Raw genomic sequence first — 21,372 nt, 5'->3', positions numbered from 1 at the left:
TCTCTCACTTTGTCACAGCTTACCCTTCCCCCTCCCCATATCCTCAAGTCCATTCTCTAGTAGGTCTGTGTCTTTATTCCCGTCTTCTTATTTGCTTACTACCTACTGAGTGTGTACTGTGGGCCAGGAACCACATAAATAACCTGATGAATGCTAGATCTCTGTTATCATCGTCCCCAGTTTAGAAACAAGGAAAATGAGACTCAGAAGGCTTAAATTCCTATGCCAGGACCGTATGAGCAGGAGATGGGTTCCATCTATCAGGACCTGTGAGGTCCCCATGATATTGTACTGTCCCCCAAAATGGCAGACAACACAAAGCCTTTAAGGCCCACTTAAATTTACAGTGTCTCCTACCATTCTCTTATTTCTTTTTCGTGTTTTTTAATCTTAACTCCTTGGTCATAGATTATTTTTCCCAAAATGGAAAATGTTTTTGCTTTTTTGATCATACATACATAGCCCTCCTTGAGAGTGGGGGTTATACCTTCTTCAGTACAGCTGTGAACAAGAGAGATCAGAGCTCACTGTACATTATAAACGTTGGCTAACCCATTGCTAAGTGAAATTTTGTTGCACTGACCACCACCAACACAGAGTGTCGGTGATGATGATCAAGGGATAGAAAGGAGGAGAGAAACAGCCATGAACTTAATTTCTCAAGTCTTCATTGATGAACGGAGCTTGTTATTTGCCCATGTGGTCAGCCTCACTCAGAGGCTGGAAACTTGCATTCTGGCAACTGAGAATCTCCAGTTGACACCTGGCAACCACTAGAAACATTCTGGGATTCTTTAAGCATTCATGGTTCCACCAGCAAAGAGTAAGGAGTGAAGAGCAAAATAACCTAACTTGACCAAAGTGATTCCTTTAATTAAGACATGTGTTACAGTCTGCCATTTTAATCTGTAATTCTTACCCTCTGTGGGAATTCTAAGAAAAGAAATTGATAGATATCAAATATGAACATTTATGAGGAGGTATTATTACGTTTCTTAGAAATACATAAACTAGGTAAGTAATGCTTTATTAAATTTTGATTTCCCAGAGATCACACAAACTATATTTGCAAAAGGCTAAACGAAGTGGAGGGCAAGAGGAAACTCATGCATGCCCCCACCTGCGACCTCCCAGGCTTCATCATCATTCTCTCTACTCTTTAATTAGCACTGTGCCCCTGAGCAGGTACTAAGCTCAGCGTTTTACACATTGGTTATGTATTATTTTCCTCTTCTTATAAGTATGGAAACTCAGGCTGAGAGAGGTTATTAAATAACTTTGGCAAGGTCACTCTATACTTTCTGTTTCTATGATTCTGACTATTCTAGGTACCTCATATAGGTGGAATAATACAGTATTTGTCTTTTAGTGACTGGCTTATTCACTTAGCATAATGTATGCAAGGTTCATCCCCATTGTAGCATGTGTCAGAATTTCCTTCTTTTTTAAGACTGAATAACATTCCATTGTATGTATATACTGCATTTTATTTATCCATTCAGCCATCAATGGACTCTTGGGTTGCTTCCACATTTTGGCTGTTGTGAATAATGCTGCTATGAATATTGGTGTAAAATGCTTCTTTGAGACTCTGCTTTCAATCCTTTTGAGTACTTACCCAGAATGGAATTGCTGGATTTTATGTTAATTCTTTTTTTTTTTTTTTTTTTTTGAGGAAACAGCATAGTGGCTGCACCATTTTATGCTCCCTTCAACAATGCTCAAGGGATCCAGTTTCTATACATCCTTGCCAACACTTGTTATTTTCTGATTTTTTGATAGCAGCTATCCCAATGGGTGTGAGATGACATTTTATTTTGGTTTTGGTTTGTATGTTTAATGATATTGAGCATCTTTTCATGTGCTTGTTGGTCATTTTCACATCCTCTTTAGAGAAACATCTATTCAAGTTCTCTACCACCACATACAAAAGTCAGCTCAAAACGGTTTTAAGACTTGAAACCATAAAAATCCTAGAAGAAAACATAGGGGAAAAACTTATGGACATTGGTCTTGGCAATGATTATTTTTTTTAATTTGAGACCAAAAGTACAGGCAACAAAAGCAAAAATAAGTAAGTGAGACTACATCAAACTAAAAAGTTTTTGCACAGCAGAGGAAAAATTCAGAAAAATGAAAAGGCAACCTATGCAATGGGAGAAAATATTTGCAAACCAAATATGTGATAAGGGATTAATATCCAAATTATATAAGGAACTCATACACCTCAATAGCAAATAATAATAATATTTGTATGGAAATATGTATGGAAATATGTTAATATAAATGTTTCAGACATTAAAAAATAATAATAATAATAATAATAATAACCCCATTTAAAAATGGGTGAAGGACCTGAATAAATATTTTTGCAAAGAAGACATACAGATGTCTTCTTTGGCCATGCAGGTGGCCAACAGGCACATGGAAAGATGCTCAACATCTCAGAGTTTTATAGTTTAAGGCCTTATGTTTAATGATCAGGGATATGCAAATCAAAACCATAATGAGATATCACCTCACACCTCTTTGAATGGCTGTTATCAAAACGCCAAAAGATAAGTATTGGTGAGGGTGTAGAGACAAGGGAATCCTGTTAATGGCAATGTAAATTGGTACAGCCATTATGGAAAACAGTATGAGATTTCTCAAAAAATTTTAAATAAAACTATTACATGATCCAGCAATTCCATTTCTGGGTATATATCCAAAGGAAATGAAATCAAGATCTCAAAGAAATATTTGTACTCCATGTTCATTGCAGCATTATTCACAATAGCCAAGATATGGAAACACCTAAGTGTCAGTTGATGGATGTATGGATAAAGAAGATGTGGTATATGTAAATAATGGAATATTGTTCAGCCAAAAAAAAAAAAAAAAGGAAACCCTGCCATTTGCTACAACATATAAACCTAGAGGACATTATGTTAAATAAAATAAGCCAGACACAGAACAACAAATATCCCATGATCTCAATTTTATGTGGAATCTTAAAAAAGAAGCCAAGCCAAACTCATAATAACAGAGAGTAGAATGGAAGTTGCCAGAGGCTGAGGGTGGGGAAATAGGGAGATCAAAGGATACAAACTTTCAGTGGTAAGATGTGTAAATTCTGGAGACCTAACATATAGCATGATGATTATAGTTAATAATAGTGTACTGTATACTTGAAATTTTCCAAGAGAGTAGATCTCAAGTGTTCTTACCACACATGTGTGCACACACACACATAAATGGTAACTATGTGAGGTGATGAATATATTAATCAGCTTGACTGTGGTAATCATTTCACAGTGTATACATATATCAACACATCACATTATACATCTTAAATATATACAATTTTTATTTGTCAATCATAACTCAATAAAACTGGGGGGAGGAGTCTTTTGCCCATTTTTAATTGGGTTGTTCTATTGTATTGTTATTGAGTTTTAGGAGTTTTTTTTATATTCTGGATATTAACCCCTTATCATGATATGCAAATATATTCTCTCATTCTGTAGGTTGCTTTTTCACTATGTTACTTATGTCCTTTAATGCACAAAAGTTTTTAATTTTGGTAGAGTCCAATTTATCCATTTTTACTTTTATTATCTGTGCTTTGGTGTCATATCCAAGAAATCAATGCCAAATCCAATGTCATGAAGATTTTCTCCAATGTTTTCTTCTCAGAGTTTTATAGTTTTAGGCCTTATTCTTAAGTCTTTGATCCACTTGAGTTAATTTTTGCATACTGTGTGAAATAAGAGTCCAGCTTTACTCTTTTTCATGTGGATATCCATTTTTTCCAGCACTATTTGTCAAAAAGACTATCATTTATTGTATATGTATAACTGATTCACTTTGTTATAAAGCAGATGCTAACACACTATTGTAAGGCAATTATACTTCAATAAAGATGTTTGGAAAAAAAAAAAAAAGACTATCATTTACCCATTGAATAGTCTTAGAACCCTTATCAAAAATCATTTGACCATATATGTAAAAGTGCATTTCTGGGCTCTGTATTCTATTCCATCAGTTTACGTGTCTTTCTTTAGACAGGTACCACACATTTTGATTACTGTAGTTTTGTAGTAAGTTTTGAAATCAGGAAGAGTGAGTCCAACTTGGTTTTTCTCTTTCAAGATTATTTTGGATATTCAGGATTCCTTGAGATTCCATATTAATTTTAGCATACGAATTTTTCTACTTCTGCAAAAAACATCATTATGATTTTGATAGGAATTACATTGAGTCTATAGGTCACTTTGCATAGTATTGACATCTTAACAATATTAATTCTTCCAATCCATGAGCACAAGATGTCTTTCCATATATTTGTGTCTTTAATTTCTTTCAGCAACATTTTATATTTTTCAGTGTAATAGTCTTTCACCTCATGGGTTAAGTTTATTCATAAATATTTTGCTCCTTGGATGCTATTGAAAATGGAGTTGTATTTTAATATCCATTTAGGATTGTTCATTGTTAGCAAGAAGAAATACAACTGATTTGTATATGTTGATTTTACATCCTACAACTTTGTTGAACTTATTAGTTCTAACATTTTTTTTGTGTTGAATCTTCTGGGTTTTCTTCATATAAGATCATGAAAATAGAGATAATTTTACTGTTCCTTTCCACTTTGGATGCCTTTTATTTCTTTTTCTTGTCTAATCACTCTAGCTAAGACTTCCAGTACTATATTGAATAGTAGTGGTAAGACTGGGCATCCTCGTCTTGTTCCTCATCTTAGAGGAAAAGCTTTCAGTTTTTCACCACTGAATGTAATGTTAGCTGTGGGCTTTTAATATATGACCTTTATTATGTTGAGATAGTTTCCTTCTATTCACATAGATCTTTTAACTGCAGCCCACAAAATCGATTTAAGAGTGACCTCAATACTCCATTCAAACAATGAATATTGATATAACACCCTCCATGGCCCTGACACTATGCAACTCCATGTGAGGTGATTCACAGAAGTACAAGGGCACAGTCTTGGCCTTGAAGAGAGTTATCTTTGTTAGAGAAATAAAACAACACAGAGAAAATTTATAACACAGTATAAAAATACAAAATAAAGAGAGTAAACATGGCAGTTGTTCTGAAGGGAAATGGACGCAGGCTCAGGTGAACAAGATGCCATCCATCCTGGAAGAGGAGAACCCTTAGCTGAACTTTAAGGATGAACCCACCTTAGACCGGCAGATGGTGGAGAGCACCCTCCACAAACACTGCTGGGGGCCACTCCCTTACCCCCTTCAGGACTCTGCCCTCCTACCACATATCAGACAGCCTTTTTGGATGACCTTATAAAAAAGCCAGTCTCCACTCCATTGCTCTCCAACGCCTTCTAGTTTTATAGCATGAACCACCATCTGAAATCTTGCTCTGTATTTATCTATGTATCTGTTTGCCTGTTTATTGTCCCATGGTAGAATGTGAACTCCATTAGAGCAGTATTTTTGTCTGCCTTGTTCACTGCTAAATGCCCAGCTTCTTGAACAGATTCTGGCACATGGTAGGTGTTCAGTAAATGTCTGTTGAATGAACAAATGAATGAGTGCATAAATGAATGAATGAAAATATAAGGCCCCAGAGCCAGAGTGAGGTAGGAGATAGGTGGACCCCTGGACCAGAGAGCTGAGGTTTGTCAAGTGGAGTAAAATTGAAGCTTTGTTCTCACCCAGACACTCCAAGGACAAAGCTAGTGGCAGAAGCTGAGCTCTGCTGAAGTAAAGAGATGATCACTCCTGAGGTCAAGAAAAACTTCCCTGTCTGTACATGCGCAGGAAGGCTCCTTGGGGGTCAAAAAGGGAGGGGCCGCCATCCCATAATAAGCATTGACATGCACCCACAGGCCTCTGGGGTGGGATCCAGCTTAGCAAAAGTTGCACATGCATGTTGGGGAGGGTCCTGGAACAGGGCAGGTGTGGAAAAACAAACCAGATAATTGGCCAAAGGTAAACAAAGACCCAGAAGAACGGTCCTGTATAAGTGATTTAAATCACCTGCTCCTCATTCAGGACCCCCCCCCCCCACCCCCACCCCGCACTCCTCTCCAGGTGTGTACTTCTGCCCTGCTTCTGACAAATAAATTGTTTCCCTGTGTGCTCTCTCATCAGTTGTGCTGTGTCTCTAATAATAAACTTTGTACCTGTTTTTTAGTTTTTGCCTCCTTGAAACATTCTTGCTTTCAACAGAGGTAAGAGCCAGGGAAACTTTGCTTCTTGCTTCTAGCTTCTAGCTTCTAGCATCTGGTGGTCTAGCAGCTATGATTCCTGGTTTTCATCCAGGCTACCCACGTTCAATTCCTGGGCAGGGAACTAAGATCTCTCCTCAGGACCACTCGCTGCTGTCTCTCCGAGATCAAGAGCAGATACATATGCTAAAGAAGAGGTCAGAGAGGTGCTGGGTTGGACCAGACTTCCAATGGCCAGCACTGTCAGACAAAGAAATAAGGTCTTGATACACCGATTTAGGTCAGGCAGTGACATTAGAGAAAAGTATGATGGTTCGGTGACATTTATGCAAAAGAAACCAACGAACTAAACATATGACTATTTCCTGTGGAAATTCACCAGAGGCTTTAACAGATATTGTCTCTGGATATGAAGGTTAAGGGTGATTTTTTAAAATCTATTTCTCCTTATTTTCTATATTTGGGTGGTTTCTATAATAAATATATTTTGCCTTTATAATAGAAAAACATTTTTAATTAAAAAAGACCAGGAAAGTGAATATAATAGCAGCATGCAGGAGAGATAGAAGGACAGAAGCTAAAGATGGAAAACCCAATCTGCCAGAATGTTAAAGAATAAATTCAACCTATGTGAAAACGGCTAAATCTATTGTCCTCAAAAAAAGTAAACAAACAATATTCAACAGGATTTAAAAAAAATTTTAAGATATAATCTTTTAATTAATTAGTATTGTAAAGCCAATCATAAGGTATTGATTGCCAAGTTATTAAAGAGAGCAGTCCAATTATCCCAGAATCTGGTTCGTTCTTGGGAGAACTGGAGGGCTGTTCTCCTGTCCTGAGAACTGGAGGGCTGACGGACCTGTCAAACCACAGGTTCTCACTGAGGATTTTAACACTGTACACAGTGCTAAAATCTGTCTTGAAGGTTATTTGAAATCAAAACAAGCATCTTTAAGATCCTAAGAGGTGCTCGTGGGGAAATGGGTTTGAGTGACAAAGTTGGCTCTGGCACATGCTTTCTGCAGGAGTCCTTTTACTACAAAAATATACATTTGTAATTAATGGAGATGAGCATACAGCTCCTTGGAACCATCTGAGAGCACAACCTCAGGCAGGGACAACCTCAGGGAGGAGGTGATGTGGAGCTAGGTCCTCAAGGACAGCCACCCTGGCTGCTAAATGTTTGGAACATCACTCTTGGGGGTAATCCAGGAATAAGGAGGTGAACCAATGAGGCCCTAGACTATTATGCAGGCTCTAGCATAGAGCACAGAGAGGGGCACAGAGTGATTATGGCTGGAAGATGCCCCACACAGTGGAGAGGTTTTTAATGGACAGCTCATATGGAGCTTGCTTCCCTCCTGCCAAAAGCAAGTCACTAAATATTTCTTACACTACTTCAATATAGAAGACATGGGCATAAAGAAAAACAGGTAACAGGAGGCTGTAGTAGAAGTTTTACAGAGCAAGCTTTGAAAGGACATAACCTCCTGTATGTTGCAGCATTTTCACTAATCTTCACAGGAGAAGAAGCTACCACTCTAGACTTGGAATTACAGCTGGTGGTGACTCAGTACTCACTGCATGAGCCAGAAGCAACTGTAAATAGAGAGGGGGCACTGTAAGAGTAGAGCATGCTGGGAAGGTGACCCTGCTGTCACAGACGCCTATGGAGAGGCACAGGGGACAAGCAAGAACATGGCTGGTGCAGCACTTCTACAGCGGAAGGGGTGGGAGTTACATCAGAACAATACTGAGGATGTGTAGGTTGTATGTGATGTGTGTGTGTATGCATGTGTTATCTATGATATGTGTGTATATAGATACACATGCATGCACATGTTTTATAGTCTATGTGTGTATGTAAATATACACATATGTGCATGCATTGTGTTGTATATGATTTACATATGTATCAACTTGCATATATCTATCTCTCTCTCTATATATACTGTATACAGTTTACTACAGAATCAGCTTACATATACATACATGTACATGTGTAAGTATTTACGTGTGTGTGTGTGTGTGTGTGTGTGTGTGTGTGTGTATATATAAAATTGATTCTGTGGTAAACTGTATATAGTTCTCCTTTGTGGGCTGGCTTCAGTTGTTCTCATATAACCTCTTTGCCTCTCCCTGAAGCTCTGGGTTGAAGTACCTCTATCATCTGGGACAAGTGCAGGTGCCTGGGCTCACCCTTTCTGTGAGTAAAACAGGGCAGAGGCCATTTCCATAGAAGGGGGCTGTTGTGCAATAGGAGCCCCAATTGTGCCTCTTCCACACCCACAGGCCCCTGCCATGTGCAAACCTTCAGCAGATACTCTCCTCTGAGCCATGTAATGGTCACAGCTATGTGGCTTGGGAGTGAGAGCTCTGGCTGCAGACTGACACTCCTCCTTCTGCCAGAGGGCACTGAAGGATAGGGCATGTGCCTTGTACATTTCTTATAGCATGGTCACCTAGAGTGAGCATGGTCTGTGTGTAATAGGGAAGAACAAATCTCACTCCATATTACACCTGTTTCTTTTACTCTAACCTTTGTAGTCTATTTTTTTGCTAAAAGTTAAGAATATTGCCTAGAGCCTGAAGTATACAGGAGAGCCCATTCTCAAGGCTCTGACTTTTAAAGGTATAACACTTTCCCATTCATATAGAGACAAAAAGTTTCAGAACACAGAATAGCATTGGTCTTGTTGGCGGTTTACAGGAGCATCATGACCTGACCTACGGGGACCCTAACCCTAACGGATTTGGGCACCAAGAAGCCTGAATTCTAACTCGGGCAGGATGGTTCTTTGGGACACTTGTCCACCATCTTCATCGGTCTGCTGGCTTTCCAAAAAAAGTTGTTAGTCCTTTGCCCCAACAACTTGTCTCTCGATTTATTGGCCTGTCATAGGGCAAGCAGTACGAGATTGGACTCGTAACACATGGACTAATATAAGCCCCAATCTGAATCCCGGCCCTGCCATGTGCTCTCTGCAAGACTTTGAGCCAGTGTCTTCATTTCTGCCTTAGTGAATTCCACCGCTGGTCTGTGGAAGGAGCCCAACCAAGTTCGCTGCCCTTCCCTTGGACACCCCTGCAGCCCTTCTGCAGCCAGGTCCATGAGAGGCCCTGGGGAGCTCCTTGCTGGTTGAGAGCTAAATTGAAATCAATGCATCCTCAGCTGGCTACAACCTCTGCTCAGGGCCCTACTCCTACCCTTGGCCTCATGAGAACTAGAGTTGTGGAGAGGAGCATAAGTCATGGGCGAGAGCAGGAGACACCGCGAGGGCCTCGTGCCCATGCCACCTCCATGTCTCACCGTCCTCTTCCCTTTCCAAGGGTGCGGGGCCACCGTACTTTGCTCATGGATGCAGCAGGCCTGCCCCTCATGGCCACGGCATAAACCTTCGACTCTCTCGAGCAGATCTTATGAATCCTTACACAGGATCCTTAGAAGACCACAAGCTCAGCAAGGGAGGCTGGGTCAGGGAGGCACGATTGACAGGTGCAGGGAGGCCACGGAGGTGCTCGGTAATTATGAGCGGAAATAAAGGAAGGGATAGATTAATGAATGAGTGAGTGAACGAACTAATGGATGAGCCAGGAGGTTTACTCCACTTACAAAAATAATTCACGCTGCCACACAATAGATACCCATGTACTCAGTTTTCAAAATCCCGGTAAGCCAGTTATTTTAGAACAATAAAATAAAAGACAGAGGAAATAAATCTTCTCAGAGGAAAAACAATGGTTTGAGGAAAGTGTATGTTCAAGGGGAGTAAAGCCCACTGGGAAAGCCAGAACAGACCTTGCATTTCTTGGAGAAATTCTTCTTTTTAAATCATTTGCCCCCATGCTAACAAGGTCTTACTTCCACCGGTACAGACAGTTACCATTTATTACTTTTTCTTGGCCTGTGGGGGTAGATATCTTAGAGCATTTTTCACACCAAGGAAGGTTGTGTTTTATTATCATTTTTATCATTTTTATTATTATTATTATTATTAAACTAAATCAGGGTAATAAATCCAATACAAGAAGCATTCATTCATTGCAAGCCTCACCAGCTGAGACCAGCATCACACCTTTGGTAGCAGAGGACAGCAGAGTTGGGTGGACACTAGCCACAGGGAGTCTCAACATACATGGTTTATTTTGTAACCATTTTCATTTTATTTATTCAGTGCTTGTTTGATTATTTCACAGGCATCTGCTGCCCAAGGCCAGAGGTAATGGGGCAGGTCCGTTTCTCCTTAAAGGCACCCAAACAACTTCAAAGGGAGGAAGGAAAGCAAAAAGGACCCATGCTCACTTGGAAGTGAGGGCCTTTGACCAGTGAGGGGAGGGCTGGCTTTTCATGCAGTGACGGAGGAGGGTGACCGCTGGAAATCCCATCTCCCTATGGAAAGTCTGTTTCCATTTTTTTCATGTGGCTGGGGGTTCCACCATTAGCCTAGTGCTTTTGGGTCACTGCCTTGAAAACTGTGAGTTATCAGAATGTCACCCAGCCCTCCACAGGGCCAGAGTCTCCTTGGAGGGTCCTGGCGGGGTCGCCAAAGCTGGAAGTCACTGCTCTCAGGTACCCCGCTGGAACACGCTGATCTCTACAGATCAGGGTAAGACAGGCCACCCCAGACTAGCCCAACAGGAAGGGGCCTTGGGGCTGTGCCGGCTCTGTCACCCCCTTCCGGCAAAGCCAGACAGGCCTGAGTCCCAGGGCAGGCTTTCCTCAAGGACACCGCATGATCTTGACCCATCATAATGACCCAGGGTCCTTTGGTTTCCCCATCGTGTAATGAGGGGAGTGAGCCAAATGATGACTCTCTGAGGGCCTTCTAAGCTCTGGCATAAACATGATGAGTTTATGTTTTGCAATTCCTTCCAACGGCTGTTTTTGCATTTTCTAAAAGAAAATCAATTTGCTTATACGTTTTTCCATCTACTGTCCTCCTTTCCACCACAAGCCCATCTTGTGAATTATGCAAACTTCACTTGCCACCCAAGATGAAGCTAATTAAAAATGCTAAAGGACACATTAAATGGAGTGTCTGCCACCATTTTATCTTGGTCAACACTCGTGAGTGACTGTCAGTCCTCACCACAGAGCTCCCTGCCCCATTTCAGACACATATCATCACCACAGTGATCAAAAGGCATGGGGACAAATCATGCTCCAAGGTACACGATGAGCACTGAAATAGCTGAGTGGTAGGATCATTCAGAGTCTTGTGTAGATGTTGCCTCCCCCTTTTCCACCCCTTACCCCCAGAAACACACAAATTTGCATTAGCATACCTTTAAATTTCTAGTACCCACTTCAGCTGCTAATAAATTTAATGAAAAGTGTCCCCAGGGAGTTCTCTCAAAAACCCTTTTCATTGGAAGTCTATTTTATGGAAAAGATTGTTTGAATTATAGCAAGAAAAATGTAAGCTACAGAAAGGAAGCAGCAATTCAACAATATCAGTTCTTAGGAATTTAATAAAAATGACACCCCAAAAAAGGTGCAAAAAAACACAGTTGACTCTCAGCAGTGTTTGACTTTTCTTGAAACATCCTCTTCCTTGGCTTCTGTGTCAACATTTCCCACAGGCTGTCTTCCCGCATCTCCTATCTCCCAAGCTGCTTCTCAGCCTCCTTTGTACTCACTCCCTAGGCCCTGACTACAAATGTCTGAGCTTATCCAGGTGCCACTCAGCCCCCCATTCCCCCTCCTGGATGCCTTGCCCTGGACAACCCTAGCCACAGGTGCCACCGGCATGCCAACAACTCATCCTTTTATGTGCCCTGACCTGACCTCATCTGTGGCCTCCAGACCAGCTCACCTGCCATCCTGCCCTACCTCAACCCCTCTTCTTGGGTATTGCAAAAGTATAGCAAACTCAGTATGTCCAGCTGAGTTCACCTAGGTCCTTCTCTGTGTCCTCATCTCAGTGGAACCTCCATCAGCTGGATCACATGAGCCAGAACCTGAGATCCAGTATTAAATCGTCCCTCTCCTTCCTCATCACACAGCCACTCCATCATCAAGTCACTAGATATTGGCTTCTACACCTATATATATAATAATTTTGTTCCATATATGTAGTGAACACGCATCATTTTCAAGAAAACTTGTAACCACAAAATTTGGTCATATATAAGGCCAAATGAAAATGTCAAGTAATTCCCTAAAGCAGAAATTATAGGAACCACAATCATTATCCACAATGCAGTAAAAGTTAATATGGACCACAAAAGGATAGCCCCCTCAAAATTGATTAACTCTAAAAATAAAAAGAAAATATTTTTCAATAACTCAGACTAAAAAGAAATCAAAACTGAAACCTAAAACTATTTAGAGGAATAACTATGGTAGGACTCTCACCTCTTGGGCTGACCGCCACCAGTGTCCCTCGGTGGCCATGGCAGTCCTGTGCTGCACTGATGTCCACTTGCCTTTCCCTCCAGGCACACGGGAGGCTGGGCTTCCTCATCTTCTCGCGCCTGCCATGGCCCTGTGGTCAGATCTGGACAGCGAGTCCTGAGTGACATGCATCACTCTTGGGCAGGGACATTTAACTGCTGCCATGCAGCCCCCCAGGGTTTCTTCTTCCCTCTGAGCTGGCGGCTGTCCTGTCCACCTAGCTCCCCATGACTACAATGAGCCGGATTCCTCTGCCTACCCACAACTGCTTTAGAACTTTAACAACAAAATAGCCTTCATTGTCTTGAGCCCAGAGATTTGGGGGTTGTTATTACTATAGCACAACCCAACCTACGGGGATCAATGAGTGGCTCTTCCTTGTGCATTCATAAATAAATGTGTATGCATTTATTCAGCAAATTGTATTAGGTTCCTATGCTGGATCAAAGTGTAACTAACAGCAAGACAAATAAAGTCCTTGCCCTCATGGAGTTCACATCCTAGTAAAAGGGCAGGCTGTAAGCAATTGAATAATAAACAGGACAATTACATACTGTGTTATGATGGAGAGAAATGTCATGTGATGGAGCACGAAAATGAGGGGGACCTACTCCAGGGTAAGGGGTCCAGAGAGGTCTCAGTGTGCAGCATCCTGAGGGTGTGAGAGCTGTACTGCGGGTGGAGGGAACTCCAAGGACAATGCCTCAGGGTGTTTGGAAAGCTGAGAGGACAGGGCAGGGAGAAGGGGGACGAGGCTGAGAGAGGAGGGTCAGAGATACTGGAGAGAAAGTAGACAGGACGGTGTCATAGGAGCCAAGAGGGACTGTTCCCACATCGATGCTGTGAGAGGTCAGTACAGACAAAAGGGGCAGCTGGGTTGGAATCCATGAACCCACGAGCAAGTGGGAGGGGGAAGGAGAGGCAGTGAGTGTGGGCAATTCTTTTGAAAAGATTTCTTCTGAGGAGAAAATAAGATAAATGCAGAAGTTTCTGAAAGGAATGGTTTGTTTTTTTTATGGGACATTCCAGAGCATGCTTGTTTGCTGATGGGAATGATCGATGGAGAGGGAGAGACTGGGGGATCAGGGTGGGGAACCGTTAAAGAGCAAGCCTCCCGGGAAAGGAGAGGGACTGGGGTCTGCGGCCATGTTGGGGACCATGGCCGCTTACCGGGAGGAGGAAGAGGAGCTTCCGCAGTTGAAACCAAAGGTCGGAGGCTGGGCTGCCGGTGGGGGACACTCTGTGGTCTCACCCGCTCCCTAATCTGTATCTCCCATGCTCCAGACCTGCACGTGCCATGCCTTCTTGGGGTCCTGCGCTAAAACCAACTCATAATCTCTTTCCTCACACCTGCTCTTTTTTCCAGGGCTTCCACAGTAGCAGGTACTTAACTATTAGTAGCTGATTAATTCCGTGCTACTTGATGAAAATAACACAATGTACCATCAACATAGACACCACCATTATCTGTTTAGATAATAATAAAAGTCATTTCCTCTTATTTGATGGCTTATACACTATGACATAATCCTCTTATTTCCTTATGGGAACTCTGTGGGTAGGAAGGGCAGGTGACATGAATCCAACTGTGTAGAGAAGGAAGCTGAGGCATGGAGAAGTTGGGACTCATTCAAGTGCAGAGTACTTTTCATCCCACATGCTCATTTTCTACCACTATTCAACATTTGACCTGTTGTTACGAAAAAGGGATTGGTGATGGATACATCTTTAAGTATTTTGGGAACTGAACTAAATTTTCCAGCTCCCTTGTGTACTGGCTCTATTTCTTTAGAGATGAGTGGTTGAGAAGCAAGGACGAATGTGCTAACAGGCAACACTATTTCATATCAAGGAGTTGTTAGCCCAGAGAAGATGAGGAATAAGGAATAGAAATATATCCTCTATACAGTGAGGTGCATAGCTCAGTGAAGTGGCTGACTGCATGATAAAGGAGGAATCTTCTAGAAAGCAAAGGTAATGTACAGCATGAATCCCCACAGCCAGGATGCGTTTCCTTTCTTTATCCCTGTTTGCTTTTACTTTTTCATATATGGGATGAGTGCCTTCATTTTGTTCACGAGTATCATGATTCACATCTAAGACCAGCTGTTCCTGACAAGAGGCTGCAGTCTTGGCCAGAAGGACTCTGGGCTTGGGGACCTCAACCCCCCACCAAGCTCTGCTCCTGACCTCAGTCTCTCTGACCTTTTGATCAGCTCCCGACCAAGACCTGCACCTAGGTGGACCGCGGCACTACCTGTACCAAAGCACAGCCTCTGGCCACACCTGGTGTTCCGCCTGGTTCCCACAGCATCTGTCTTGCGTTGTTCTATAGGATGCTCTGCCTCTGACTCTTCTCTCCTAGGCTGAAGCTCTTTGACAATGGAGACTGTTTCTTCTACAGATGGAAGCTTAATAAATCCCTGCTCGATCCACACTTGTGGGCACCCACAGGATGGGAAGATTCCTCACTTGACAGATGGGGAATCTGAGGCCTGGACATGTTAAAACTTGGCCAAGTTCAGACATCAGGGATGACTTGAGCGTCCCTAAATCTGCCCTGAGTCTCTGCCCAGGCCTCTGCTGCTGTTGGCCGTTGGGGTCCATATCACCCCAGTTCTCCTCCCGCTGCCCAGGACTAGCTGTCAAGACTTTCCTGTGGGCAGATGTTTCAGGGAGCATTTATCCAACAAACAGGGAGAATTTATCTTGCCAGTTGGTTGATTCTTCTTTCCACCATACAGAATTTCTGATTTTATTGGGTGGTTGAAATGTTGAATCTGCAGGCTGGGAAAATAAATTAAGCTATTAACGATTAATACCTCCATATAAGCTAGTTTCACTTTTAGTAAAGAACAAATTTCCACATTGTTTTTCCTCGATGTTAGTGGAGATTGTAGAAAAAAGAAAATTGGTTGGTGTTCTAAAAATTTTAGGAAATGTTATGTTTCCTAACATTTGCAGAACTTCTCCAAGCCTTTGACGTGTTACTGTGTAGTGTGACTCTCCCAAACAGCCTCCTAAACATGTTCACTGCAAAGCAGCGTTCTCAAGGGGAGGACTAGCTAAGGGCACCTTTGCTCCACGGGAAACACAGAGAGGAGGGCCAAGGGCCAAACTGGCCAGGAGACTTGGGTTTGTGTCGCCTCCACACTCCGTAGCTGAGTAGCTCTATGCAAGCCCTGGATTGCTTTAAGCCTCAATTTTCTGATTCAGAAAATGTTAACAATCCTTACTTAGCACCCATTGAGAAAGCATGCAGGCTCTTTATCTGATGAAGAATGCTACAAATATGAAACATTACAATCTCATTTACCAGGTCGCTCAGTGTTGAATATTTATCCATTGCTCAAGATTTGACTGAGCTCCCACTGTGAAGATGCAGGGCTCTGGAGCTTATGGAGCTAACTGTTAAGAAAAAACCCTAGACAAATATCATATTATAAAGTACAATATCTATCAGGACTCCATATTTTCCTGGCTCAGGCCCAGTCCAAACTATGAGAATTCAGCCCCAGATAGTTCTGGGACATTCACAGTTGTCATGAACTGGACCTTTTGGCCATTCTGGGGCTACCTTTTTCCTCCTGCTCCTATGACTTGGGTGGCAATGTCTCCTGCCCTTTACAATACTGAGGGTCCTGATGATTTTGCCATTGCTCCCACCAAAACCGCTGTTGCTGGTGGGGCTCAGAGCTATGTGCCCTGTCAGGGAGGAGTGCCTCCCTGAGGGCCCCACCATCTCTCAGCCTGCTGGACCCAGAGGTATTGAAGCTGGCTGGCTTCCTTCTACTCTCAGAAACAGTAGTGAGATGCCCAAATTCACACATTGTTCTCCTTCTAGGACACAGGCCTAGCTTCCAGGAGCTGTGCTGGGGCATGAGCTTAATGACGGTGTTACCGACCAGGGTTCTTGGCCTCCTTAATTAATAAAAATTGATCAGAGGCCAGACAAGAAGTTCAAGCAAGGCTTTACTGGGGTCCCTGCTGCAGCAGGAGGGAGCAAGAACAAGTAGCAGGTTCCCTTGCTCGCTCAAGCTGGTTCCCTACACTGTATGGGGTGAGGGTAAGGGTGGGTCCAGGGGTCAGGTCAGAGGGGTGGCTTAGGTGATTTGCCCACCCCTTTGGTGGTATTTGTGTGCAGGGGGCATGCACAGTACCCTGCTTTTGCTCCCGACACTCTGCTTTTGCTCCTGGCTCCAGAAGTGGCAGTTGGGCTTTTTGGTCTTTTTGTATCTTGTCCATAATTTGCCCCAACTGTTCATGCATGCACTTATTTTTAGTCCCTTATAGTTTCTTTGTATTTTGTTGCTTGAGGAGACGTTTGTCCAGGTGCAAGCACCGCAGCGAACGCTGGGGTCCCAGGTCCCAGGTCCCAGCCTGTCTCACAACCCTGCAGAGGAGTCTGCAAGTATCCGCTGCATTTGGCAGCTAACTGGTGACTGGAGAACATGAAGTTCTGGTGTCCTGGGAATGTGGGAGAATCCAAATTCAGTGGATTGAACAAAAGAAAGAGCTGAAGAAGTGAAAATAGGAGAATAGGCAAAATTTTCAGGAAATGTGACTGCTGAGGAGGGATTGGGGCAGTAATTTGAGACATATAGTCAAAGTGATAACATTCTCAGGTCAAGAGAGGAGCACATATGCACTGGGGGCGGGGGTGAGCCGGTTAAAGAGCCAAAGAGGAAGAAGGTAGAAATGGTAGAAAGGGGAACCGGAGACTCTTCTGGAGGCCTGGGGGTGGAGTGGGAAGAGGACAGGGAGTGGGGGGAGATTCGCGCCTTCGGATGGGGCACTGGAAACGGGACAGATCCTAACAGCTCTGTGGGAACCCTGAGTAGACACTGCATTTTTGTCAGCTATTACAGGATTATTATCCTACATTTTGCTTCCTCAACAACATCAGAAACTGCAGCTGTGAGAGAAGGAGGCCCAGATGACAAATAACTGCTAAAGTAATTTCTTGGGTCAAGTCATTATTACCCCACCAGAGGTGGAGAGAATTCAACGGAGAAGGGTACCACCAACAGCAGTCAGAGCACAGATGCTGAGGTTAACTGGCCCAGGAGAGGGGGAGGGAGACGCCTGTCAGGAAAGGTGATGGACAGAGTGGCTGAAAGTTCATTCCCAACAGTGGACCAGGTGAGCACAGAGTTAACCTCCTCTGTCTAGGTCAACTCAGAGGCTGGCGATGACAAAGCAACTGGCTCCTGTTTGGCCAAGAGTCAAGGTCAAATTGACTTTGGTAACTGGGCAGATACAATGAGAGTAAAAATAGGATACTTTGTTTGGATAACAAAAATGCTAAGGTCAAGAGCTGCTGAGTTAAACTGAAATCATTCAACAATGGGCATGCAAACAACAGAACCTAATCACTAAGGACCTAGCTTGGAGATATTCCTAAGAGCCATGGGGAGGTAGGGGGGAGGAGGTGGGCAAGGGGTGAGAAGTCACTGCACAGCTCAGAGATAATCTGAGGCAGGGTGGAGGGTGGGGAGGTGGTGCGCGACTGCACAAGAGAAACGGGGGACATTAACCTCTGTACCCTCTCACCCCTCTGCCCACACAGCTCCATGTTCTCGTAAGGACCCGTGTTGCTTGGGCCTGCCCTGGTACCCCTCCCCAGAGGAACGGTTCTCAGTGCTGTCCCAGTTACCAATGACAGACATGAAGGCTACAGCACCTCCATTCTAAAACCCATGTATGAACAAATCTCTGTTTTAAAAAATTGTTTTCTCCTGTGAAGAACCTTTGGCAGCCACTCACAGGGTTCTACGGAGACAGACACCAGCATGCTGATGGATGTCCCCTTATAACAGGTGGCTTTTAAAAAATGCTGGAGGCCTTTTGTATTTGTTAGCAGGTAGTTTTAAGCAATCTATGGGGGGAGGGGTGCATGTGTGTGTTTTCTATTCCTGAGCATTGTAGGGCAGAGAGGTGAGACAAGAAGAGGTTGGTGAGAAAGTCCAGCCCATCTCTGTGATTTTTATAGATGTGGAAGAACTAAAGTAACTGTAGGAACACTCACTTTTAAGTAATGACAAAGATTGCAATGCCTATTAAAATACATATATTGTGTTTTCATACATGTTTAATGTTAGTTAATGGTAAAGATGAAAATTTGGCTTTGTTAATTTTCCTCCACCAATGCAGAAGTGTACTGTGAAGATTTCAATGCAAGTTCTACCTCAGATAATGACATTTCTCAACACAGAGACAAATTTTTAAATTAATAAATATGTTACCAAAATCCTTATGTAAGGTAGAACTTTTACTGGAACTAAGAGTTAACTATTCCAAGATTCAAAGACTTTTGAAATGGGAAGGGGATGAATGGGAGGATTGTAGCACAAAACATTGCCAAGCTTACATTAGGTGTTTTATGGACACTACCTCATTTCACGTTTCCAATAAGCTGGTTAAATATTAATATTTTATTTGGTTCAAAATAAGAACATTAATCAATGTAGTATACTACATTAATAAAATGAGGGGAAGAACACATGATCATCTCAATGAAAAAAAAAATCTTCTGACAAAATTCATGCTCCCATGATAAAAACAGCCAGAAAACTAGGACTAGAAGAAAACTTTGTCAAAGTAATAAAGGGCATCTATAAAAACCCACAGCTAACACCATATTCAATGGTAAAAGGCTGAAAACTTTCTCCCTAAAATCAGGGACAAGGCAAGAATGCCCACTTTCATCACTGCTGTTTAACATTGTGCTGGAAGTAGTAGCAAGAGAAATTAGGAAAGAAAAATAAAAAGAAATGACATACACATACAAGAACATGGATGAATCTCAAAAACACCATTTAAAGCAAAAAGAGCCAAATACATAGGAATATATACTGTGGGATTCTATTTACATGAAACTCTTAGAGAAGGTAAATCTACTCCATGTTGATAGAAATCAAAACAGTAGCTATCTTGGGGTGGAGGGACTGACTGCAAATGAGCTTCAGCACACTTTCTGGGGTGATATAAATGCTCTATATCATGATGTAGATGTAGGTTACATGAGCGTGTACGTTTGTCAAACTCTACACTTATGTGCATTTCACTATGTAGATCATACCTCGGTAAAATTGTTTCGTGAAGAAAACGTAATTGGCACTTTATAAAGGTATGTTAAGTGTTTGACGTTGTGCTTAATGTTTTTTAATTTTTTAAGTCAGGGGATTCTTTTTTCAACTAATATAGCCTGTATTTAACAGAGTATCTAGAACATAGAAGCTATCAATACTTATTTGTTGTTGAATGAATGACTGAGTGGGAATGTCTAAAGTATCCTTCAAATTATCTTCAGTCCTCTGGATTCCATTCCATTTACTAAATAAAAACAATGATTTCTTCTCTATATAGTTATTCTGAAGGGTAAATGAGATCCTGTTACACAGACTTCTCTATGAGTGGTGGTGGTGGTGGTGGAGGTGGTGATGGTCATGGCTGTGGTTAAGATTGAATTGCATATTGTTGATGCTGTTGAAAGTACATTCTCACAGCAAATGGTGCCTTCATTTTGCTGGGGGAATAAAATCTTTACCTCCATACCTTCTCTGTAAATGGGTTTATATGTAAAACCTTCAGAGACTTAGCGGGAAATGATGGGATTATTCTGAAAGTTCTATAAGATGATCAAAAATTACCCTTGGTCTCCCACCCCTTAAATCCTTACTCTACAGTGAAGGGAGAAGAAGAGCCCTTAAATATTTATATATTCTATTCACGGCTCCTGTGTGACCAAGATGATTAACAATGTACCTCAATTTACACAATATGTAAATGAATATGATATAGTCTTAAAAATCAAATCAATTTTTGAAAATTAAATTTCTATTTTAAATTCATTAAAGGAGCTGGAAGTTTATGAATAAGCCTCCCTATTTCTTTTAGAAAAGTTCTAATTTTCCCCCAGTGGGTTTGCATAAAGACAAGGGCAACCTGTCTTCAGGAATCACTTCTATAAACTGCACAGCCCTGGAATGAGCCCTAGAGAGTAGCAGCCAAGTGAGAAGCACAGGTCCTGACCCCATTAAGCCCCAGGAACCATCCTCATCAGTTCTTGAGCTTTCACTTGATGGTTTTGTGCTTTCCAAGGAGCCACCTCTTCTGTCATTGGTGGAAGTTCCTAAGGGGTTGGTCCTGGTGGAAAAGGCCAGTAGCCCAGACACTCCTGAACCCAAGGTGAGAATCGCATCTGTTTTTACTTACGTTGGCTTACTTGGGACTCACAAAAAGTCCTTAGGTTACACAGGTCAGGAACTGTTGGGATTATTATTAATATTATTACCATTTTATAAGAGCAGAGAGTGACAGATTTGATCCCAGAACGAGTTCTCCTAACACCAAGGCTGGTGGGCTTTCACCCACTCCACCCAGAGTTGCTTGCCCAAATTCTGGAGGTAACCAGTGATACCATCAGTGTTACCGCAAAGCATCAGAGATGTGATCGCACCCAAACAGCTTGAATTAAGAGGCAGAAATATCTCTTTTTCTCCAGTCTCTCCAGAGGGAGGATTAGACAAAATAATCTACGAAGTTAAATACTCAATTCAGTTCAATTGAACAAGATTTATGGAGCAACCCATACTAAGCACTGAAGTTACAGCAATGTCTCAAGGAGTTCAGGATCCAGAAGGCAGAGAAGAACAGGCCAGCTACCCCTTGCTGCCACACGCAGTTGCGGGGTGAGTACCCCACCACCCAAGGCCAGCCTGGTGGGGAGAGAGAGGTCTGTGCTATCTATGGCCTGGAGGCAGGGATGTGGTATCTG

The sequence above is a fragment of the Balaenoptera acutorostrata genome, chromosome 8 (assembly GCF_949987535.1).
Source record: "Balaenoptera acutorostrata chromosome 8, mBalAcu1.1, whole genome shotgun sequence".
NCBI lineage: Eukaryota > Metazoa > Chordata > Mammalia > Artiodactyla > Balaenopteridae > Balaenoptera > Balaenoptera acutorostrata.
The sequence above is the reverse complement of the archived record's forward strand: the minus strand, read 5'-3'. Positions refer to the sequence as shown.